General features: G+C 47.0%; 1 protein-coding gene across 18 annotated transcripts in view; it reads left to right on the top strand.

The window, feature by feature from the left end:
* Nucleotides 1-2,627: 2,627 nt before the first annotated feature.
* The window catches only part of TNXB (tenascin XB), a 121,608-nt gene continuing 98,870 nt past the window's right edge, over nt 2,628-25,365 (top strand). For 3 of the 18 annotated variants that reach the window (XM_083491005.1, XM_083490995.1, XM_083491010.1), the window contains exon 1: nt 2,642-3,323. The gene's annotated coding sequence lies outside the window, so the exon portion shown is untranslated. Of the gene's footprint in view, nt 3,324-25,365 lie in introns of all 18 variants that reach the window. The other 15 variants (XM_083491012.1, XM_083491009.1, XM_083490998.1 and 12 more) reach the window with 10 other exon arrangements.

Here is a 25,365-nt window from a genome sequence, read left to right as displayed (position 1 = left end):
TGCCGACCTATGTGAAGGATGTTCCAATGATAACAATTCTCTATCTCTGTCCCCCAGCCTCCCCAGTATTTTTCAGCTGCAGAAGAAGGCTGTTGCTCTTTGTCTAAGAACATAAGAAGAGCTTGCTGCATCAGACCAATGGCCCACCCCATCACAGAATCATAGGATTGTAGAGTTGGAAGAGACCCGAGGGTCATCTATTCCAACCCCCTGGAATGAAGGAATCTTTTGCCCAGCGTGGGACTCGAACCCATGACCCCGGGTTGAAAACTCTCCTGCTGTTCTCGCAGCAGTCAACCAAGTGCCTCTGGAAAACCCTCAAACAATACCTGAGCATAAGAGGACTCTCCCCTCCTGCCATCTGCAGCAACTAATATTCAGAAGCATTACTGCTTCCATGACGCACCCATAATCACAGATGACCCACTCCACAAATCTTACATCCAGGATTAGACTCTGACTGACCCAATCTATCAGTGATAGCAACATGGTAATCTGTCTCCATTATTTTGAACATAAGTTTAATGAATGGATTATTCTTTCTCAGTGGAGACTGGTGGTCCTTAGGACTGGTAGGGCAGAAGGGATGGAGCTCAACAGTAGGTGGCGCCAGAGAGCCAAGTGATCCTAGTTTGGTCCCCATTTTTCTCCCTGATGACTTCTGCAAGGGTAACACTGAGCCTAAGGAGGAGGAATCTAACAGGTAGTGCCACCCTCTGGACTGTTTGGAAGTAAGGAGGTAGTTGAATGGGGGACCATTTTAAAAAATATACTTTATTTATTATTTTTAGTTTTCTACATTTCAATAATTTGACAATCATTTTGACATTTCAAAACTTGTCTTCCTTCCCCCTCTTTCCGCGGTTCCTTAAATTTATTTTTAATATTTTCTGCATACCCAGATTAACTTAATTTGCTCATTTATTCACCTACTTTAAATATATACTCTTATAAAACTGCAGGTTATTACAATAATCCTGCCAATGTTCTTATCTGTTTACAGTTTGTTTGTAGATATGCAATAAACCATTTCCATTCTTTTATAAAAAGTTTGTTTTATTGATTTCTTATTCTTCTGGTAAGTTTCGCCATTTCTTTTTAGTTTTTGTATCCATTCTTCTTTCGCTTGGACTTCTTTCCATTTTGGCGCAAGTAACATTCTCGCCACTGTAGTTGCATACATGAATAATTTTTTATACAGTTTGAGTAGTTCTGTCCCTAGAATTCCCAAAAGGAAAGCTTCTGGCTTCTTCTTTTTTACAACATGTATTTATTTTTAAACATCTTTATTTTCTTTTAAATATCTTTTCCAATTCATTATATATCATTTCCCAGTAAGCTTTAACCTTACTACAAGACCACATATGATAAAAACGGGAAGGTGCTTTAGCCTCTACATGTAGTTGTTTCAATGACTTTAAAATGGAGATTGAACGAACAAAAATTGATTTCCCACGTCTTTGGGGTTCACAGCACCTACGTAGGAAGGAATTGTCTAGAACAGATAGATGCTGGCAACGTAACACAGATGATGCCTCTTTCTAAAAGTGGATCTTGCACACATTTTTGATCGCATAGAGACTAATAAATCTAAAGGGACCCCTGACCGTTAGGTCCACTCGTGGCCGACTCTGGAGTTGTGGCGCTCATCTCGCTTTACTGGCCGAGGGAGCCGGCGTACAGCTTCCGGGTCATGTGGCCAGCATGACTAAGCCGCTTCTGGCGAACCAGAGCAGCGCACGGAAACACTGTTTACCTTCCCGCCGGAGCGGTACCTATTTATCTACTTACACTGGTGTGCTTTCGAACTGCTAGGTTGGCAGGAGCAGGGACCGAGGAATGGGAGCTCACTCTGTTGCGGGGATTCGAACCGCCGACCTTCTGATCAGCAGGCCCTAGGCTCTGTGGTTTAGACCACAGCACCACCTGATGTACTAATACTAATACTAATAATACTAATACTAATACTAATACTAATACTAATACTAATACTAATACTAATACTAATACTAATACTAATACTGTACTTCAAAGCTAGGAGGATAAAAACCCACCACCCACTACACAAGTGTTAAATCACACTTTCTAGTTCATCCCCCCCCCCATCACTTTCCCTATTATAAAAGTCTGCTGGGGGCAACGGGGTTGCTGAGCAAGATCTTCAAATCAACTATAATTAAGCAACCTGAATTTGCCAGTATGTGACTGAATCCCAACCCCAAATAATGACCATCTGAAAACTACCTGGGAGTCTTTTTTCAGCTGAAGAAACCACAAAGATCTGATTATTAATAAATTTGAGGAACGTGCGCCTACCTCTATTTAATTGTGTATACATGGAATGGGAAGCTGTGTTTTGTGGAGCAGTGAATCTGCGGAATTCACTGCCACAAGAATTCACTGCCAAGTCAACTTTAGAAGGCTGTAAGGGGGTGGGTGTGTGCGTGCTAGACAAATTCACAGAGGATAAGACTATCAATGGCTTGCAGCCAAGATGGCGATGCCCTGTCTCCACTGCTGGATACCAGTCACTGTTGGGGGTGTCACAAATGGGAAGAGCAGCACAAGTCCAACTTGCAGGGTTTCCCATTGAAGCATCCGCTTGGCCACTGTGAGAACAGGTTGCCTGACTAGGTGAGTCACTGGCCTGGTCCTTACATTCGTAGACCATGCTAGTTGCGTGACAGTCTGCACAGGGGATCTCCTTTTACGTGGAAGCAACAGCTCTGTAGGAGAGAGTGCTTGCGTGTGAAGCAGCTTTTAGTTTATGGTGTGTGGAGCCACAACAAGGAGAGAGACAGAGAGAGAGAGAAACAGACAGACAGACAGACAGAGATGGTTCCAGGGGAAAGGATCAATGGATGGAGGCCACATATCACACACAGAGAAAGAGGGCGGCAAAGTGAAAAGAGATGTGTGCGCGGGAGGAGGAAAGTTTAACATAGATATGAACAAGTGTGTTGGAACAGGAGGACTATGGAGTGATCTGAATCTCTGTGCCAAGATGGTTATCAGAGATTCCCATTATGATCTCATGGCGTTTTGTGTCTGACTGCCTCCGATTCCAAACCAAGCAGAAGCAAAGGAGTGAATGAGTCTATGTGTGTGTGTTTGTGTGTGAGTGTGTGTGTGAGTGATGCACATATGCTCGCTCACACCCCAGTGCTGTACTGAGCCAGGAAATCCAAAGGCCAACACATTCGCCTCCTCTCTCTCTCTCTCTCCAGGGCAGGAGAAAGAGTCGCGCAGAGAGAGGGAGCGAAGCAGAGAGAGGCAGCGGACGAGTGGAGCTCTTTGCAGCCTGAGCATCAAACTTTTCGCAAGTAAGGAGGGGATTCCCTGTGGGGCAGCTGAAGCAGGGAAAGTCCTGGGGGAAGTGGTGTTGTGTGCTAAAGATGCCCTGCAGAGCATCTGAGTTTTGAAAATATATTTGGGCTTTCCTGAAAGGATCCCCGAGCAGCTACAGTGATAAAGGAAAGCATTGTTTTGCTAATGAGAAAGTTGAGTTTTTAAGAACATGTCATGGTAACAAGAGACTGACAGGCTGGGGAGAGAAGGGAGCAGGTAAGAAAGTTTGATGTTGATAGACAGATGTTTGCTATCCTACATAAATGTGTCCAAGCAGTAATTTGGTGCAGATGAATGGGAGTGAAATGGGAGAGAGAGAGAGGGACAGATGGATGGATGGATGGATGGATGGATGGATGGATGGATGGAACGGAAGAGAGATTAAGGGTGGATGAAGGCAGGGAGAGATGAAGCAGTGTTAGAGCAGGCAAGAGAAGGCAGTGCTGTTTGACACAGGGATGAGTTTAATGCACAAGTTTCAATCCCTCAGGATCTAGTTGCAATCTATAGAGCACAGACAGGTGGCTTTTTAAATAATAAACTATTGTGCTTACTAAAGTCATGATGGCATTGTGAAGAAAATGTGAATTCATTGATGAAAATAAAAAGTACATCGGCTGAGCATAGCCATTGAAGAAGTATCGCAAAGTGTGAATGAACGGAATGATGCTCTAGAGGGACTTAAGGATAATGAATGGTTGCTTCTTATCTATGAAGCTATAATTCCTCTGGTGTCACCGGGCAGCTTGTGAGAACGTTTCCAGGAATCTGTCTTATCTCTAAAGCTATAATTCCTCCAGTGTTGTCAGGCGGCTTATGAGAACGTTTTCAGAAAACTGTCAAAGGACAGCTCTTTCAGCTAAGAGAGAGCCACGTGGAATTCAAAACCTACTGGGGTAGCCTGTGGGTCTCTGTGTGGATTTCACAGTAGATTGTCAAGTGGAGTTGACTGCCGGCTGTTCAACAATGGCAGCAACAAGAAAGCCAATTTTCCTGCCTTTGTTGGGGTGATGAAAGGGAGAAGAACGGTAACCCAAAGTGGACTTTTGTGTGCGCTCAGTTCAGTTCCAGCACTGAACATTAATTCACAGGTTAACCATGTGCTCAGAGGCACACAGTTCTTTCACACTACCCTGGCTATTCTGGATAGATCTTGGGCAGCCTTCGCCCACCTGGTGCCCTCCAGATGTTTTGGACTACAACTCCCATCAGCCCCAGCCAGTGATGAGAGTTGTAGTCCAAAAGCACTGAAATCCAAAGCTTGTGCTGGCTGGAGTGCACCCGGAGGGCAAAGGCTGAATCTTGTGGTTCAAGTGAGGGTGTGTGTGACTCTGTCCATTTAATTTCCATAATTTTGTATTTTTCCAATTAGAAGTTCAGTTCTCCATATTTCCACCTCAGTTTGCTGCTATTAATATTCTTATAGCAAGTCCTCAGGAAAATTCCGCAGCATTTCTCCCAGTAATACACCTTTTAAAAGCAGAATGTCTATGCAAGCAATTTCCCCTAAACGTTCTTTATTTTGGTATGTTATTTTCACAGTTATATGCAGTTTTATGCATGCTTTACCCCAGCACATGTATTTCTGTACACATTTATTGGCTGGCAGGACTGCACTGCAAAGTTCAGAGAAGTGTGAATTCTGAAGGATGGTTGGGTTTTGTCTTGGAAAGCGTGGATTAGGTACCTCTACCTTTTGACATGAAGTAAATCAGATTTCTCTCCCATTCCTACCAGTGAGAGAAGCCAGCTCTGACAAGGCTGAAGTCTGCCCTAGATATCAGATGCTTGTGTGTGTGTGTTTGTGGACATTGGGGCTGTCTCCGCTCTGAAACCCTGGACAGCTGCTGCCAGTCAGTGTACACAATACTGAGTTAGATGGGCCAGTGGTCCAACAGCATAAGGCAGCTTCTTGTGTTCCTAGTCTCTGGGGAAAGGACCTTAGCTCAGTAGTTAGAGCATCTGCCTCACATGCAGAAGGAAACAGGCTCAACTCCTGCTATCTTCAGGTCTAGGAAAGTTTCCCTGTTTGAAACCCTGGTGAGCTACTTCCTATCAGTGCAGCTTAGATGGACCAATGTAGAAGGCCATTATTCTACATTCCTATCAGTTTCAAGGAAGGGTGATTTTCCAGACATCTTAGACATCTTAGTCTGTTGCAGCAAAACCAACCAAGAGTCTTGTGGCACCTTAAGTGTGGTGTAGTGGTTAAGAGCGGTAGTCTCCTAATCTGGGGAACCGGGTTCGCATCTCCGCTCCTCCACATGCAGCTGCTGGGTGGCCTTGGGCCAGTCACACTTCTGTGAAGTCTCTCAGCCCCACTCACCTCACAGAGTGTTTGTTGTGGGGGAGGAAGGGAAAGGAGAATGTTAGCCGCTTTGAGACTCCTGAAGGGGAGTGAAAGGCGGGATATCAAATCCAAACTCTTCTTCTTCTTCTTCTTAAAGACTCACAAATGTGGCCTTTGTGGTCCAAGCTCCACCTCACCCAGCTCATGGAATGTGACCCTGTGTTGCAGGCATTTAAGAGGAGGGCGAAAGCAACGAGAAGGGGCAGAGGTAACTGGATGTACTGAAGCATAGATAGCAAGGTGGGTGAAGGATGAAGGCTGAGATAAAAGATTCAAAAGAGGATGGGGCTCCTGCTCCTTTAAGAGGGAAACTCGGCAGGTATGCCACTATTAAAGATGAAGGAATCCTGTCCTCTTTTGCAACTGGTGTCCCTAAGAGCAAACTATTGTTTGGGGCACAGAACTGGATAGACTGAGAGTCTGGGGTATATTAATACAATCACCTAAGAGGACATAAAAGTTGAAGAGAAGGAAGATGTAAGGGAAAGGAAGATATCGACGAAGAAGTTAAATGATGCCTAGTTAGATGGAATCATAAATCTGTATCCAATTCTAGTAGACTCATTTATTTTAATGGGCATAACTAATTCATGATTTCGTTGGGTCTACTTTGAGTAGGACTCAGTTGGATACCACCCAAATATCATCTAGTCCAGCTCTCCTGCTGATGCAATAAATCTACTGGTAGTTTGGCCACCAAGGTTCTCTGAAAGAAGGAGAGTCTTTGTCTCCTTCCAAGTCCATCTCTGTTCCAGAGTTGAATGACTTACCGGTACATTGTCAGGACATTCTTTCCAAAGTTCAGTCAAAAACCTGTTTATTGTTGTTTGAACCAGTTGTTTGGGGCGACTGGAAACAGATCTGCCTCATCAGAGAACTTGATGCTAGATTTATGGCACAAAACGATGTGGTTGCAGGCTTTTTAGGGTTTTTTAAAGTCAATTCCAGGGACGCAGGTGGCACTGTGGGTTAAAGCACAGAGCCTAGGACTTGCAGATCAGAAGGTTGGCGGTTCGAATCCCCATGACGGAGTGAGCTCCCGTTGCTCGGTCCCTGCTCCTGCCAACCTAGCAGTTCGAAAGCATGTCAAAGTGCAAGTAGATAAATAGGCACTGCTCCGGCGGGAAGGTAAACGGCATTTCTGTGTGCTGCTCTGGTTCGCCAGAAGCTGCTTAGTCATGCTGGGCACATGACCTGGAAGCTGTACACCGGCTCCCTCAGCCAATAAAGCGAGATGAGCGCCACAACCCCAGAGTCGGCCACCAGTGGACCTAATGGTCAGGGGTCCCCTTACCTTTAAAGTCAATTCCATCAAGTGGTGGACTGTCTACCAGCTCATGGGAGAAATGCAGGCTGAGAAATGCACACAGGAAGCAGTCCTAGCCAGAAAGCTGGAAGAGGACTGGACGATCCTTTACTGATTCCATTTATTTCCTTATATCTCTAGCCTGCCTGCCCGAGGGGGCTTTTGCATGGTTCTCAAGCCCATCCATGCACTGACCAGACCTCCTTAGCTTCACCAAGGCAGTGGCCTGGCCTGCCTTCAGCATGGGCTCCCTAACTATGGCAAACTCCTACTGTGCTTTGACATCTGCAATGGTTGGTGTCCATTTGGGCTGGTAGGGTGAAAAGAACGGAGCGCAACAGTAGAGGGAGCCAGAACCAACAGCAAGCAGAGGCAACCAATGCTAGTCTTGCCCCCTTCCTCCTCCCTGCTGAGTTCTTCAAGGGCAACACTGATACTAATGCTAACAACAATCTTATTATTTATACCCCTCTCATCTGGATGGGTTGCCCCACCCGCTCTGGGGAAGACTAAGGGGGAGGCTGGTTGTAAGAAAGAAGGCAAGCAGGTGGGGCCTGATTGAAAGCAGAATGAGGCTGGTGGGGCAATTCCCCCTTCGCCTTAATGGACTATCCTCCACTGTTCCACATGCCTCCATTTTGATACTGCTGCAGCCTTCCAGTAGAGCCTTGTTCACATCACTCCACCTAGGAGTCCAGGGACACTCTGATAAGGTGCTGGTGCTGGATGTGCTTCTATATCAGGAGAAGGGGACCTCGAGGCCCAGGGGAAGGATATGGCCTTCCAAGACTCTCTGTCCAGACCTTGGGACTCTCCCCAGGCCAGAGCCTTCACTGACTCTTCTCCTTGAGTGCTTTTGCTTAGACAAGACATGCCCTCGACTCGCATTCATGCCTCTTGCTTGCCTGGAGAGGGGGAAAAATGGATAGATATTGGCAAGTAGGAGAGGATATAGTAAACTTAATTTATCCCTTCAGTCTCACGTGAGTGAGGTTTAGAGCTTTAGCTGCTCCGAGTTAAAATATTACAGGAATAAAAACAGACTTGAAAGTAGGCTGCTTAGCCTTAAATATACTTAAATATGCCCCTGCCGTTTGGGATTCACCCTCTTTCCCTCCTACAAAAATAATCAGATGACAGACTGCGCAGTAAGCACAAGAAAATATGTTTACTCACATGTAAGTCTTGCCAGGATTCAGCACGGTGAAGAATACGAGGCCAGCAGTGATACTTACAAGTTGCTTTCTACATACTAAAAGTACTAAGATGGTGTTTGCTCTTGGGAGAGAGCAAATGACACATTGATTTCCATCAGCAGGTAAACGAGAAAAGAGGACAATAGAGGCAAGGAGGAAATAGTAAGGATAAAAATCATTTGCCTAAGGGATATGGTACCAGAGAGATATCCTCTCTGGCAATTCAGCTCTCTGTGAGTCTTAACCCCTTTATACACTTGTACAGTGGTACCTCGGGTTAAGTACAGTGGTACCTCAGGTTAAGTACTTAATTCGTTCCGGAGGTCCATTCTTAACCTGAAACTGTTCTTAACCTGAAGCACCACTTTAGCTAATGGGGCCTCCTGCTGCTGCCATGCCACCGGAGCACAATTTCTGTTCTCATCCTGAAACAAAGTTCTTAACCTGAAGCAATATTTCTGGGTTAGCGGAGTCTGTAACCTGAAGCGTATGTAACCTGAGGTACCACTGTACTTAATTTGTTCTGGAGGTCCGTTCTTAACCTGAAACTGTTCTTAACCTGAAGCACCACTTTAGCTAATGGGTCCTCCTGCTGCCGCTACGCCGCCACAGCACAATTTCTGTTCTCATCCTGAAGCAAAGTTCTTAACCCGAGGTACTATTTCTGGGTTAGCGGAGTCTGTAACCTGAAGTGTATGTAACCTGAAGCGTATGTAACCTGAGGTACCACTGTATAGTAAACATAAATTGTCATTTTGGCTGCAGATTTTTCCCCACAGGATGGAGAGGTGTTGCCTGTGTTTGTAGAACCCTCTGGCTTTTGTGTTGTTGATATATAGCCAAAGAGTGACATCCTCGGCTCCATCTGCTTTTCCCTCTGTCCCTTCCCACTGGGAGGGACATGCAGAAGGACATGGGCCCTTCTTCCCTTTGTGCTGTTATATCTTTGGTCTGATCCAGCAATTCAGTTCTTTACCCCATGGTGGTGGCGGCTGGTAGCAATTGGGACTGATAGGGTGGAAGGCAGGGAGGCCGACAGCAGGTGGCACCAGAGCCAATGAGAGGCAGAGCCAGCTCATTCTAGTTCTGTCTCCATCCAAATCGCTTCTGAGGGCGAAACTGAGACGAAGGGGTGGGGCATTTGATGCTCATTGGATGGCTCTGAGCAAATCGCTCAACCTAACCTTCTTCAGAGGACAGAAACATAGGGAGCAGCCTTATACCAAGTCAAGTGGTCCATCTAACTCAGTGTTTCTGAACAGACAGGCAGATTATTTATTGGGTTTCAGCCAGCAGGGCCTTTCCTTAGATCAGTGTTTCCCAACCGGTGTTCCGCGGCACACTAGTGTGCCGTGAGACACCGGCTGGTGTGCCGTGGGAGGGAGGCGGGCGAGTCGGGCGGCGAGAGGCGGCGGCGAGGATCCGCGTCGAGCCGGGGGCGGCTCCGCGGTGCTGGTGCCGAGCGGCGGGGCAGCGCGCGCAAAAGGGAGGAGCGCGAGACAGCGGAGGAGGAGGAGGCCGGCATGTCCGGGCAGCAGCAGCAACAGCAGCAGCAGCAACTCCCGGCGACGGCTCCTCCTCCGCCCGCTATCGCCGCCACCACCACAACAGCCGCCGCCGCCTCAGCTGCCGCCGTCCCTCAGTCCCTCGCTCTGCTGCCTCCTCCCACCCCGGCAAGGGGAAGGGAAAAAACTTTCACTTTTGTGCGTCCCTCCCGGCGTGACGCTGCGCGCTGACGTCACGGGGCGGGGCTTTAATGGTGGTGTGCCGCGAGATTTTTTTCCGGTAAACAGGTGTGCCGTTGCCCAAAAACGTTTGGGAAACACTGCCTTAGATAGATCAGAGAGGTCTGACTCTCCATAAGGCAGCTTCCTGTGTTCCTATGTAAAACTGTCATAGCAAAAAGTCACAGCAGCAGTAGATGATAACACAGACGTCCCAGAACTGGCAAAGGGAATTAACATCTGAGAGGAGAGGTTCTCAAGAGAAGACATTGGAATCATAGAATTGTAGAGTTTGAAAGGACCCAAAGAGTCATTTAATCCAACCTGCCACATTGTCGGAACCACAGCTAAATAACCCCAGACATTCAACCTCTGTTTAAAAACCTCAAAGAGAGTCCAGTCCGTTCCACTGTCAAACAGCTCTTGCCATCAACCTGGTTTTGTTTGCAGTATTTTCTTCTTTCTTTTTAAAATTTTTATTAACAATTTCAACATAACAAACTATCAAAGCAAATCATCTTCATTATTTCCCCCATTTCCCCCCTAAGACTTCCCTCAGCTCTCTGATTTCTCAACCTATATTAACTTCTGCATATTGTAAAATTGTACACATCCTTATATTATCTGTCTACTATGTTAACCCTCAATAAATTCGTGTATGTTTATTCAAAACCTGCCAAGAAGTCCAGCTCATTTTGTTGTCTTTTTTAATAATTTGTGAAAGGCTCCCAGGAAAAGCACTATTTTCTAACTAAGTGAAGATGTACTTGAAGGAACACTGGAGAAGTGCGCATGCACATGAAAGCTTATACCAGAACAAACTTAGTTGGTCTGTAAGGTGCTACTAGACAATTATTTATTATTATTATTATTATTATTATTATTATTATTATTATTATTATTATTATTATTTCGACTGCGTCAGACCAACACGGCTACCTACCTGAATCTAGGATTGAAGGAACACTGTTTAGGGTATTGTGTTAGGAATTCTGTTACTCACTGGAGGCCTTCATGTGCATAAGAGCACAGTGGCTGTTCTCACAGATATTCATGGGATGCCCAATGGCAGGAATTGAGCACAATGTTACTCTAGTCTCCCTTGCTGCGGTTTCCAGCAACTGGTATTCAGAAGCATGCAAAGGATGTGAGTCCGCCCCAGATGTTGCTGGACTTCATCTCCCATCAGAACCAACAGCCAGCATGACCAAGGGTCAGGGGTGGCGGGAGGCCTTGTCCCAGCAACATCTTGAGGGGACGGCGGTACAGATTTGCCACCCCTGCTTTCTACTGTGTCACTGATTCACCTGAATCCATGTTGCTTATGTGAGATCCACACAATGTTGTTGTTGTTTAGTCATTTAGTCTTCATGACCCCATGGACCAGAGCACGCCAGGCACTCCTGTCTTCCACTGCCTCCCGCAGTTTGGTCAAACTCATGCTGGTAGCTTCGAGAACACTGTCCAACCATCTTGTCCTCTGGCGTCCCCTTCTTCTTGTGCCTTCCATCTTTCCCAACATCAGGGGGGGGTCTTTTCCAGGGAGTCTTCTCTTCTCATGAGGTGGCCAAAGTATTGGAGCCTCAACTTTGGGATCTGTCCTTCCAGTGAGCACTCAGGGCTGATTTCCTTAAGAATGGAGAGGTTTGATCTTCTTGCAGTCCATGGGACTCTCAAGAGTCTCCTCCAGCACCATAATTCAAAAGCATCAATTCTTCGGCGATCAGCCTTCTTTATGGTCCAGCTCTCACTTCCATACATCACTACTGGGATCCACACAATATGTGATGTGTTTATTGTCTGGTCCATAAAGTGTGCATTTTGGGGGGCGGGGGGTGGAACCCTTTAACAGGAGTCATTAATGGGAAGAATTTCATCCAGCTTTAGTCTCTTAGACACTGACCTAGGTTTGAATCTTTCCACTTGCTCCTGAATCATGTTGAAGGGCAAGCTGTCATTATGGTCAAATCACGGCGCCAGTGAATGAATGAAGCTGGTGGTTCCTAGCTGGATTGTTGCTGTTTGACTCTTCGCCGGAAGATACTTTTCAGATTTTGTCTTTCCTGTGCTGCCAGGGTTTGAAGGTTGCGTCATCTTCAGTGTAGCCTGACTGGTTCAGGTAAAGGCACTAGGATAAGGACCTGTGATGGGGGAACCTGTGCAGCCCTCCATATTTGTCCCTTGCAGGAGGTTACAACGTGGAGGGCTCTAAAAGAGAATTGGGTGAATATAATGGAAGAGGAGAAGACTCTTGATGGCTACCAGCCAGGGTGGCTTTGCTCTGATGGTCAGAGGCTTCTGAAGACCAGCTTCTGGAAGCCACAGGAGAGGAGAGTTCAGCTGCCCTCAGGTTCTCCATAGGCATCTGTTAGATAGTGGAACGGTCTCCCTCGGGAGGTGGTGGACCTCCTACCATGGAGGTTTATAAGCAGAGGTTGGAAGGCCATCTGTCCTAGATGCTCTACCTGAGATTCCGGCATTGCAAGGGGTTGGACTAGGTGACCCCCAGGGTCCCTTCCACCTCTGCCATTCTATGATTCAGCGATCTGGGTGGCTTCTGTGAGAACAGGACGCTGGACTGGATGGGCCATTGCCCCGGCAGAGCTCATCCTTACACGCTTTAAAAGCTGTTTGGAGAGATTGAAGTTGGCTTGGCTTAGACGGACTTGCTCCCTGAGGCAGAGTGATGGCCCGGACCCAATGTTTACACAGAAGTAAGCTCCAGCGGATTCAACTATGCTTATTCCCAGTTAAGCCGTGTCCAAGATATTGCAGTAATGAGGTTCTTTCCCATCGCCCTGAGCCATCAGTGGGGAGGGAGGGCTGGGACAGGCTTCTCCTTTGCCCTTTCCTTGTTTCTTTTTAAAGAAGATTACGAAGCTCTTTGAGGCAGGATTCCTGTTGTTCCAGGACCTGCAGGAGAAGCCCAAGAGATGCATTCCGACCCGATGATCCCGTGCAAAACAAAGGGCTGGGAACCTTCCTTGGCCCATCGCAAAAAAACCTTCAGGCGTGGAGTGGGCACATGCTGTGGGTGGGTGGAGCCAGATTCAGAAGTGGGCAGGGCAACGGATGCTGCTGCTGTGCAGAAGACAACATCCTATCCGTGCAAAGGTCAGGGGTTTCCACACCGACAAACCACATTGCACCTCTCCAACCAGGCAAGAAGTTCAAGGGCACATTCCAGGACTAGAGTGGGGTGTGGCTCGCGGTGTAGTGGCTAGAGAAGAAGAAGAAGAGTTTGGATTTGATATCCCACTTTATCACTACCCTAAGGAGTCTCAAGGGGATGCGGGTGGCGCTGTGGGTTAAACCACAGAGACTAGGACTTGATGATCAGAAGGTCAGCAGTTCGAATCCCCACGACAGAGTGAGCTCCCGTTGTCAGTCCCTGCTCCTGCCAACCTAGCAGTTCGAAAGCATGTCAAAGTGCAAGTAGATAAATAGGTACCGCTCTGGCAGGAAGGTAAACAGCGTTTCCGTGTGCTGCTCTGGTTCGCCAGAAGCGGCTTAGTCATGCTGGCCACATGACCCGAAAGCTGTACGTCGGCTCCCACGGCCAATAAAGCGAGATGAGCGCCGCAACCCCAGAGTCGGTCACGACTGGATCTAATGGTCAGGGGTCCCTTTACCTTTTTAAGGAGTCTAAAAGCGGCTAACAATCTCCTTTCCCTTCCTCCTCCACAACAAACACTCTGTGAGGTGAGTGGGGCTGAGAGACTTCAGAGAAGTCTGACTTGCCCAAGGTCACCCAGCAGCTGCATGTGGAGGAGCGGGGACGCGAACCCGGTTCACCAGATTACGAGTCCACTACTCTTAACCACTACACCGCGCTGTAGTGTTGGACTATGAACCAGGAGACCAGGGTTTGAATCCCCGCTCTGCCACGCAGCTCACCGGGCCAGACACTGCCTCCCAGCCCAAACTGCCTCAAATAGAGGCAAGCTCCGGAACTGCCAGGGGTGCTTTCATCCTCAGGTACTTCCCTAACACAGGCCGGCCCACCCATGAGACAAGGTGAGGCGACTGCCTCAGGCTGCAGCAAATCCTGAGGTAGATTTTTATTCCCCGCTAGTTACTGGTGTAGATCTTCACTCACCCCTTCTTCCCTGGTGAGGAAGTGAAGGGTGCTGTTTTGTGGTTCGCGCCAGGTGCCAAAATGTCTGGTGTCAGCCCTATTCCCTGAGCTGTGTAAAGGTCTCGGGAGAAAGATCCAGCTTGTGCCTATATTTTTGGAAGAGGAACATGGAGGCAGCTCAGCAGCTCACGGACTGGGAGACCTCCCCTGGTCTCCATCCACTTGCCTGGGGCGCAAACAGAGGCCGTCGCAAAAGCAAGGCTGAGCTAGGGTGGCGCTCGGAAGAGGAGCCCCGGGGAGGGGGGCATGATTTGTCATGGGTAGCCGATAACCTTGCGCAGAATGAGATGCAGATGCTGCCAAGCCTTGCCAAGAAAGGCTCTAACATAAATAGAAGATATGCAAGAGGAAGTACCATGATTAAAGAGGGCCGTGTGCCTGCCAGTTTATCTCCAAACGGGAAACTCCAAGGAACACAGTCAGCTAAGATGAGAAGGGCTCAAGCAGAGCTTAACTGGAGCCGGGAGTTGCAGTTGCGGTGGTATTTGCGTTATCCTCCTGGATTGTCGTTTCAGGGCCAGGAGGTTGTGAATAAGCATGTGCAGAGTGTGTTTCTTTCCTGCTGAATAATTCCATCCTCATTCAGCTGAAGTCGAAAGAGCAGAATGTTGGGGAAAGGAGAGTGCCTCTGAGCACATGCAGAGTGTGAAATAGCTCCATCCTAGGCATGTCTGCTCAGAACTAAGGCTCATTTAGCTCAATGAGACTTTGGGGTTTATGTTTTAAAGCAGATGACAAGACACATGTGTGTGTGTGTGTGTGTGTGTGTGTGTGTGTGTATGTGTGTGCGTGTGTGTGTGTGTGTGTGTGTGTGGAAGCATGGCTGCAAATTCCTATGTGAAGTCCAGAAGCCTTTGCTTTTGATATGGAGGAGAACATGCTAGCGGACAGGACAAAGGTTGTTTGGGGTCAACGCAAAGGATATTTGGCAAGGATCATGGGTGGTTCTTGTTTCCTTTTCTAAACACAAGCGTTTCCTTCACTCAGGCCCACCCTACAACCACTCCCTCTCCTCTAAAGGCCTTTTCCCTTTTGGTCCCAGCATGCATCTTGCTGCCTATTGTTTCCACTCTGTAGTGAAGAAAAGGACTTTTGTGCATGCTCAGGTGCCCTCTTTCTACAATTCTCTATATTCTTACACTCTATAGCTCCAAATGCAAGCAAGGGAAGTGGGTTCTGGGGGTGGCCCTTAGCAATGATTTCTAGGCCCCCACTTTCATGGGATTGCTGGAAAGGGCAGTGCCAGGGAGTGACTGACCAGGAAGTCTCTTAGTTTCAGTTTGTCTCAGTTTCTAATTTTTCCAGTGTTAAGTTCATCTCTCCACATTTCCACATCAGTTTGTGATTTATTCGTTAGTTTAAAAAGTGCAATTTTCTCCTCCCCCCCCCTGCAATTTGGCCTAATTCTGTATAACATTTTCAGAAACTAATTTCACCAAATGCAATGCATCTTGGTATGTTGTTTTCACTCATATACACATCCTCACGCACGCCTTACCTTGGTATTCATGCATTTTTGTACACATTACTCATTACTTGGCTGGAGACCAGCATTGCAAAATTTGGAGATGAGCCGGTTTTAAAGGAAAGGTGCACCCTGGTTCACTTATTAAGAACATATTATTATTATTATTATTATTATTATTATTATTATTATTATTATTATTAATACCCCACTCATCTGCCTGGGTTTCCCCAGCCATGCTGGGTGGCTCCCATCATCATCACCATCACCATCATCATCATCAATTTTTTATTTATAACCCGCCTTTCCCAGCCAGGCTCAGAGCGGCTAACAATAATAAAAGTAAAACAACATTCTAAAATCAATTCATTTTAAAATCAGTTCAAAATCAAATTAATGGCAACCATTGGGCTAGAGTTCTGTTCTATTAAATAATAATAATAATAATAATAATAATAATAATAATAATAATAATAATAATAATTTATTTATTTATTTATATCCCGCCCATCTGGCTGGGTTTCCCCAGCCACTCTGGGCGGCTTCCAACAAAGATTAAAAAGACAATAAAATGTCACACATTAAAAACTTCCCTGAGCAGGGCTGCCTTCAGATGTCTTCTGAATGTCAGGTAGTTGTCAGGTATAGTATTGAACCTCCTCTGTATGTTGATTGTATCCCCAGATTTCTTTCCCGCTCGCATCGGCATGCCTTTGGTACTGCTGGTTTTACAAAGAAATGAATGGAGCGACTGAAAAGCCACCCGAAGCATCCACGGCTTTGAACCGAGGCTTCGGGACATTTTCACAGCTGATCTGAAAAATCGCTTTAAGTGCCTTCTGGGAGGCTTTAATGACGTGTTGCCTCTGCGGCAGCTGTCTTACATTACCCTGCCAAGGGCTGCCACTACGCTGAGAGGGCAGGCCACAGCAAAATGGTTAGAGCATCTTCATTGCATGCAGAAAGTCCCAGGTTCTGCCCGCCTCCAATAGCATCTCTAGGAACAGCTGGTGAAAGGCTCCCTGCTTGAAACCCTGGAGATTTGCTGCCGGTCAGTGTGTACAATACTAAGCGAGATGGAACCATGGTTCTGACTTGGAGTAAGGCAGCTTCCTGTGTACCTTCTAGGAAAAGAGAGCTTTACTGGGCGATTCTTGGAGTCTCACTACTGAGCGGGCTGTTATGAGAATAAAACAGGAATACAGTGAATCCTCGGTTGTCTGGATTGGGTGGCTCCTGTGGACCAATCAGACTGCTGCATTCTGAATCCTATTGTTCTAGGACCAATCAGACTGCTGCATTTTGGATCCTATTCAACTCAGTACATAACAGTTCCGGAAACCCGTTCGGCTTCTGAAATGTTCAACAACCAAGGCGCAGCTTCCGATTGGCTGCAGGAGCTTCCTGCACTCAAGTGGAAGCTGCGTCGGACGTTTGGCTTCCAAAAAACGTTCAAAAACCGGAACACTTACTTCGGGGTTTCCGGCATTTGGGAGCCGAAACGTTCCAAAACGTTTAGGAACCAAGGTTTGATTGTATTGGATAATTCCTCTGTAAGTGTCGGGGGCGGGAGCCTGGAGCAAGTCAGTAATACCTCACACAGGGTCAGTGAATTTAACTATTTAAAGGAACAAACAGCACAAGAGGCCTGGCCGAGAGCATGCAGCAACTCTTCCCAGTAGGTCTTGTCCCAATGAGGCAGTTGCGGACACCTAAGATTCCCACCTTCCCACAGCTCCTTAAGTCTCCTCCTCCCCAGGCCCTTCCCAAGCAATCTGAGGCTCTGTAGATGTGTCTTTGCTCCTCCCTCTTCATTCCTTTTCTGGTTCCGGGAGGCCAGAGGGGAGGTCCCCTGGCTTCTTCAGCAGCCTGCCTCATCTCTGCCTCTTGGTCTCCCTTGCTCTTCAGCCTCCTCTCCTGCTTTTGATTCTAGATTGCCCTCTGCCATAGCTTCTTCTTGCTCACTAAACCCTGTTGCCTCTTCAGCTTCCGACCCTCTTCTTCCCAGTCTTCTCCCTCTTCTCCCTCTGACCACTCTCTGTTGTCCCACCACCACTCTCTGGGCTCTGACCCTTCTTCCCTTGGAGTTCCCCACCTGGTGCCTTCCACCCCTCCTCTGACATTGAGGAAGGTTTGGGATACAGAGAAAATAAGTTTTAGATTTAAATTACAACTGCAAAGCAAAAAAACTCCTGTTTTTATAGTGTCATGGATGGAAAAATCTTTCAGATTCCTCCCCTAGCAGGTGTGCCAACTCCCTAGGGCAGTTTTGGCCCGCCCCAAGTATTTTTGAGGGGGTCAAGCCCCCTCAATATTCAGGGGGTGATCAGCACCGCCCCCTGGCTCCTTGCGGCATCGCACATGTGATGTCAGGGCATTGTATGATGTCACATGCATGACGTCATGATGACTCGCAGTGTTGTGCGCAAGATGTAATGACATTGTTGCGCACGGGCCCCCTCAATCCTCTTAAAAAGATGGTGCCTCTGTCCCCTAGCCTAGACTGTCATGTTTTTCAACCAAATACATTGTCCTTTTCGTTCACAACCTGGAACATTCCGGAAAACATTAAAAATAGAAAAAGAGGGTGCTAGTGCCTGGAGAAGGGGTAGCAAAAGAGCCCTGTACAGTGGTACCTCGGGTTACATATACTTCAGGTTACATACGCTTCAGGTTACAGACTCCACTAACCCAGAAATAATACCTCGGGTTAAGAACTTTGCTTCAGGATGAGAACAGAAATCGTGCTCCGGCAGCGTGGCAGCAGCAGGAGCCCCCATTAGCTAAAGTGGTGCTTCAGGTTAAGAACAGTTTCAGGTTAAGAACGGACCTCCGGAACAAATTAAGTACTTAACCTGAGGTACCACTGTATTCAATTGTCCGAAATTTGCACTGCTCCAAAATTTGCAATGCAGTCCAGTCAAGTGCACCTAAAAAAAACAATGCATATACTGGGGTTAGGTGTGCATCAAAATGCATGTTTGTGAAAATAACATACGGTGGTAGGGGAATTGGCTCTGCAGAAAATCAAATGTGTAGTAAGCAAAATTGCACAGAAGCATATGTGAAGGGCAATCCGCACTGATCTGCTGATGAATTTTCATGAGGACTTTAAAAAAAAAGGCAGCTGAAGTAGAATATGAAGAACTGAATTTAAGATTAGGAAAAAAAGAATAAAATTGAGGGTCATGTGTACCTGGAACCTCCTGAGACACATACGGGGTCCATGTGGAGGAGTCCTGCCTGTGAGCCAGGGAGGAGGAAAAGAAGCACAGTATCTGTTTGGAGGAGGAGAGGACAGAAGGCTCTTGTGTGTCGGCCATTGGTTCAGGGCACGGTTCCGACCTCTTCACTTCCCAAGGAAATGGGCCCTGAAAGAGCCTTTCTCTCCACGGACTGCTGTGCATGGAGCCCAGCTGGCAGTCAGAGAGAGAGAGAGAGAGAGAGAGAGGGAGAGAGAGAGAGAGAGAGAGAATCAGCCTTGAAGGAAGGAAGGTGGCAGCAGCGGGAGATGGAGAGGGCCTCCCCCCCCCCAGCATTTGGGGTTCATTTTGAATAATAATAATAATAATAATAATAATAATAATAATAATAATAATAATTTATATCCCGCCCTCCCCAGCCGAAGCCAGGCTCAGGGTTGCTAACAACAATAAAAGAATACAACATTCTAAAATCATTTCATTATAAAATTAATTCAAATCAAATTGATGGCAACCATTGGGCTAGAGTTCTGTGAAGATTGCCAAAGGAGGGAGTCAGGCTGTGCCCTGGCCAAAGGCCTGGTGGAACAGCTCTGTCTTGCAGGCCCTGTGGAAAGATGTCAAATCCCGCAGGGCCCTAGTTTCTTGTGGCAGAGTGTTCCACCAGATCGGAGCCACAGCCGAAAAAGCCCTGGCTCTGGTTGAGGCCAGCCTAACCTCTGTGTTGCCTGGCACCTCCAAGATGTTTTTGTTTGAAGATCGTAAGTTCCTCCATGGGACATACCAGGAGAGGCGGCCCCGTAGGTATGAGGGTCCTAGGCCGTATAGGGCTTTAAAGGTTAAAACCAGCACCTTAAACCTGATCCTCTACTCCACCGGGAGCCAGTGCAGCTGGTATAGCACTGGGTGAATGTGATCCCGCAGCGAGGACCCCGTAAGAAGTCTCGCTGCGGCATTCTGTACCCACTGGAGTTTCTGGGTCAGTCTCAAGGGCAGCCCCACGTAGCGAGTTACAACAATCCAGTCTGGAGGTGACCGTCGTGTGGATCACAGTGGCTCTTCTCAGAGCTATGTTTCAGCCACAACCACACGTGCAAGAGGCGAAATGATGTAAAGAGTCCCCCTGAGCATCAACAGAGTGCCCTTTCCTCAGCACTGAACGTCAGAAAAGCCTGACTGATCAGGCCCATCCGAGTCCAGCATCCTTTTCTCGCCAGGCACCTCTGGGCACCCGCAAGAGGTCGCTGCCCCTTGTTGGAAGGCCTTCAGAGAGGGACAGCCCCCCTCCCCGGGCAAATAGGCTGAGTTGTCAGGCTGCTCTGACCTCCAGGAAGCGGCGCGTGTCCAGGGCGACGTAAACAGAGAGAAGTCTGCCAGATCCAGCTTCTCCCATCGCCTGCAGGAAGAGGCCACATGTGGAAACGTTCTCTTTGATGAGGCTCTTAAAGCGCAGAGGCTCCCTCGCCTTTGTTCTTTGCAGGTCTTGTTGACGTGAATCTGATCTGGAACGGGCTTTGCACTGATGGATGGTTGTGGGAGGAGAGAAGATTCAGGAGATCTGGGGAGTGTTGTGTAAGTCTGTGTGTGAGTATTAGTTCGGCCGGTACCAAGATGGAGTTACTGCTCCCATAGCGGGGAGGGATCCAGACTCCCGCTATATCACCAATTATTGAATTTATTACCCGCCTTTTCTCCCTAAGGTCTGCTGATGCTCCGATGATGCCTTCCTCTTGTGACATAAACAGAGGGAAGCCTCATCGCCTGCAGCTTCATGCTGGGAAAAGCCACACACTGAAATCCACACTTTGATCCAGAGCTTTAATGGCACACAGGCCTTCTTCTGCTTGCCCAGAAAACATGGGTCCAAGTGGTTTTCTGCTTGTCCTGTGCTTTCTAGGTATGGGTCCAAGCAGGTTTGCCTTTGCCCTGCTGCCGCCCCCCCCCCCCCCGCAACCCATTTTTTAGCACTAAATCGAAAAAAAAGTCAATTTGCAGAAAACCCAATTGCTGTTTGTTCTGATTCAGTGCTAAACAGCGGTTTCCCGGGAGGGAGCGGGGGGGGGGGGAATGGAAGTGTGGATGATCCCTCAGACTAGAAGCTGGGCCCTTGCTAGTTGCTCTCAAAGTAGACCCATTGAAATTATTGGATATATGGCTAACTGGGGTTCGTTAATTGCAGTGAGCCTGTTTAATTCATGCCTAATCTGTTTAACAGTGGGACGCGGGTGGCGCTGTGGGTTAAACCACAGAGCCTGGGACTTGCCAATCAGAAGGTTGGTGGTTCGAATCCCCACAACAGGGTGAGCTCCCGTTGCTCAGTCCCTGCTCCTGCCAATCTAGCAGTTCGAAAGCACGTCAAAGTGCAAGTAGATAAATAGGTACCACTCCGGCGGGAAGGTAAACGGCGTTTCCATGTGCTATTCCGGTTCGCTGGCTCCCTCGGCCAATAAAGCCAGATGAGCGCCACAACCCCAGAGTCGGCCACAACTGGACCTAATGGTCAGGGTTCCCTTTACCCTTAATCTGTTTAACTCATTAATTGCAACGAGTAAAACTAGCATTGGCTACAACCAGAGGCAGATTTAGGGGAGCACAACCACAGGGCGTCACAACTGTGACGGACAACGGAAGGTGGGGGGGGCTGGGGGGCTTAATTTTGTTGTTGCATAGGGTGCAAGTGGATTTTTTTAAAAAGATATTTATTGCAATTTTTAAACAACAAACAAACCACCAAGCATATAAAATACCATCACCATACACACAAAAAGAATTAAAACAAAATTAAAAAGTAAACAAAGAAAGAAAGAAGAATACATATAAGATACAGTTGTTCATAAATCATATTTTCGTAGTCTTTGGACTTCCTCGCATCACCCTTCCCTGCGTTCTCAGTCACATAGTTATAGACAGCAATTTGTTACCTTATTTCAATTCTTATTTTATAAATCTCAGATATTATGTCCCAGATTTTAACTAGCTTTATCATAAATTTAAACTGGTTGGTTTGAACATAATATTGCTTCGAATTCATCATTTCCTTAAACCTCACTTATTCTCATATATCTTACAACAAAATTACTGCTGCCGTGTTACTTTCAGTCGTGCATTCTCCTAACATTCATACAGTTTATAATGTTTTTGTAAATAGTCTTTAAATTTTTTCCAGTCCTCTTCCACCGTCTCTTCTCCCAGGTCCCGAATTCTGCCAGTGTTCAGTGAATGTCCAGTGTTCGCCATTGCTATAACCCTCAGCGTTATTCCTTGAAGGTACCATCTCCTTTTGGGCCCCCCAATAATTTTTGGGAGAGGGTTGGGCCCCCGTAATATTCAAAGGAGGCCAAGCACAGAGCTGGGCTCCTCCTCGTCCTGCCACAGAGGGGAAGGAATGGGGAAGAAGACCCCGACCCTCCCCCGTGGCAGCGGCAGGTGAAGGAGGGGCTGCCTGCTACTGAAGCTGCTCTGCCGCAGTGTTCGGCTCCGCTCCTTGTCTCCTCCCGATGTCCTGATGCCCCATGCGCGACATCACCCCAATTCTCCCTTGGAAGTTGGTGCCTGATTCCTTGCAACCTCTGTTGGCTTGAATCTAGAAAGCGAAATGGGTTTTTATTTGATGTCAAGGAGATGTTGTCTAAACCTGGGGGGGGGGGGGGTGGCGGTGATCATGAACTCAGCCAGTATAAATAGCCAGGAATTTGTTAGAATGGTTCCAACTACATTAAAAAATGGTTTGGTCTTTTAAAGGGAAAACAGGATCAATGGGTTAGACGGATTAAAGAAAATGAAATGTGGCTCTGATTAGTGGAGTCATTTGTTGTTGTTTGAAAGTGCTGTAAAGGATAAATTAGCATATTCTGTTGTATAGAAGATGCTTAACGTTATTCGTGAAATGTAATCTTAATCCTGAAATACTGCTGCTGGGGAGGAGGTTTATATTACTTTTGTAATACGGTTTGGTATGGAGATATATATATGTGTGTGTGTGTGTGTGTGTGTGTGTGTGTGTGTGTGTGTGCCAGTACAGTGGTACCTCGGGTTACATACGCTTCAGGTTACATACGCTTCAGGTTACAGACTCCGCTAACCCAGAAATAGTACCTCGAGTTAAGAATTTTGCTTCAGGGTGAGAATAGAAATCGTGCTCCGGCGGCGCGGCGGCAGCAGGAGGCCCCATTAGCTAAAGTGGTGCTTCAGGTTAAGAACGGACCTCCAGAACGAATTAAGTTCTTAACCTGAGGTACCACTGTACTGAAATGGACTTGCTTCCTAGACTCCAAATTGTAAACTCTGGTGATGACTTTCTCACTATGGATGGGGGGAGATTAGTAATAGAATTATAGAACTGTAGAGGTGGAAGGCACTCTGAGGGTCATGTAATCCGATGCAAGAATCAATAATGGCAAACAGACCAATTCTGCACTTTCTGACACAATACGAGAAATGAAACACAGCCACCCTTCGAAATTCCCACTTCTCTGAATTTTGCAAGGCAAGCAAAGTGTTCAAAACGGCAGGTGCTGGGTGCCTCAAATCATGCCTCGAAATGTACGTATTGTTGAAAATGACACACAGAAATGCAATAGAGAATTGCTTTGCAAAAAGAGAAGTTGCATACTAGGCAAAGCTGTGTCTATTGAGAGAAATTTGCAGTAAAATGGAGAGCCCAGCCGTGCATCTCACCCGCCTTATCTCAGTTTCAGATGTCCCGGCTCTGAGCTTTCCCAAAGCCAGTGACTGCACCTCTTTAACCATGGCCCTTTGACACCTGAGATATGTGTTTTCGAGGTCCACCCTATTCCTGTGATTATACTCTGTCTTGATTTCTTGTTAATCCTAAATTTCGAATTGTTGCAACCTGCTCTGTGACTTGTTGGCGAAGGGTGGGTAAGAAATGATTTAACAACAACAACAATAATAATAACAACATCCCCATGGCATGTAAAGGGTCTGGATCTTCTCCGTTCTTGACGCTTTCCCCTCTGAAAGCGCTGGCTTTGGGCGGGGACCTTGTCTTTTCGCAAAAGAATTTAGCACACAGTAAACAGCTCAGAGAGGATGGAGCTGGATGCTGATAGAGGCAGGGCTGGGAGCCCATCCAGCACTTGCTGAAGCAGGCAGGCTGTAATGTACCCCAATGCATTGCGGAATTACACCGATGTGAGGCCCTTTATTGTCCAGCTGTAGTTATATTTCTTTAACAAGGGAGGGAGGTTTCAAGCCTAGGGGTTGTTGCCTTCGTCCTAAAATAAGTAAATAAATCCAGTCCTTACCCAAGTCTTTCTCACCCCCCGTTCCACACAAGATTAACAGAGCACTTCTGGGCCATGCATGCAACAGGCACATAGCTCAGTTGCTTAGCGCATGGTGCTGATAATGCCAAGGTTGCAGGTTCGATTCCCATATGGGACAGCTGCGTATTCCTGCATCACAGGGGGTTGGACTGGGTGACCCTCAGGGTCCCCTCCAAGTCTACGAGTCTATGGTTCTAAGATTAGGACAGGGAAACCAAGCCTGATGAGGAATGGTTGAAGGAGTTGGGTCTGTTTAGCCTGGAAAAGAAGAGATTGAGAGGAGATTTGATAGCCACCTTCGAATATCTCAAAGGCTGTCACGTGGAAGGTGGAGGAAGCTTGTTTCCTCCTGCTCTGGAGGGTAGGACCTGAACCAACAGATTCAAGTTGCAATAAAGGAGATTGTGGCTAAACATCAGGAAGAACTTTTTGATGGTAAGAGAGCAGTTTGACAGTGGAACGGTCATCATCATCATCATTTTTAATTTGATTACCACCTTTCTATCTTACAATACTCAAGGCGGTTTACAAGCTGAAGACACAAAAAATGTACATTTTATAACAAATGCAATACAAAAATGTGATAACAAAACATAACTTTAAAATAGGCCGCCTACATCTAAAAAGTAACATTCATAGAATCATAGAGTTGGAAGAGACCACAAGGGCCATCAAGTCCAACCCCCTGCCAAGCAGGAAACACCATCAGAGCACTCCTGACATATGGTTGTCAAGCCTCTGCTTAAAGACCTCCAAAGTAGGAGACTCCACCACACTCCTTGGCAGCAAATTCCACTGTCGAACAGCTCTTACTGTCAGGAAGTTCTTCCTAATGTTTAGGTGGAATCTTCTTTCTTGTAGTTTGCATCCATTGCTCCGTGTCCGCTTCTCTGGAGCAGCAGAAAACAACCTTTCTCCCTCCTCTATGTGACATCCTTTTATATATTTGAACATGGCTATCATATCACCCCTTAACCTCCTCTTCTCCAGGCTAAACATGCCCGGCTCCCTTAGCCGTTCCTCATAAGGCATCGTTTCCAGGCCTTTGACCATTTTGGTTGCCCTCCTCTGGACACGTTCCACTTTGTCATTCAACAATCAATTAGAATAGTATAAAATAATAATATCAACATTTAAAGTTAAACAGAAATCTGCTCAATAGTTACAATAATATCTAAACTATAATCAATGAAACAGCAAGCCACAGTACATAAAGCAATACAATACACATTGAGAAGCAGAGGGTGGAGCAAGGCAGGAGGAAGGAGGCCTTGCCTGATGGTGTCTCTCCCCTCACAGTTCTTCCTCCAGGAACAGCTCCCTTATGAGGACTCCTAGGGCCGGAGG

The sequence above is a fragment of the Podarcis liolepis genome, assembly GCF_965112155.1.
Source record: "Podarcis liolepis genome assembly, chromosome: 2".
Lineage (NCBI taxonomy): Eukaryota > Metazoa > Chordata > Lepidosauria > Squamata > Lacertidae > Podarcis > Podarcis liolepis.
This window is presented reverse-complemented; position numbering and strand designations above follow the sequence as displayed.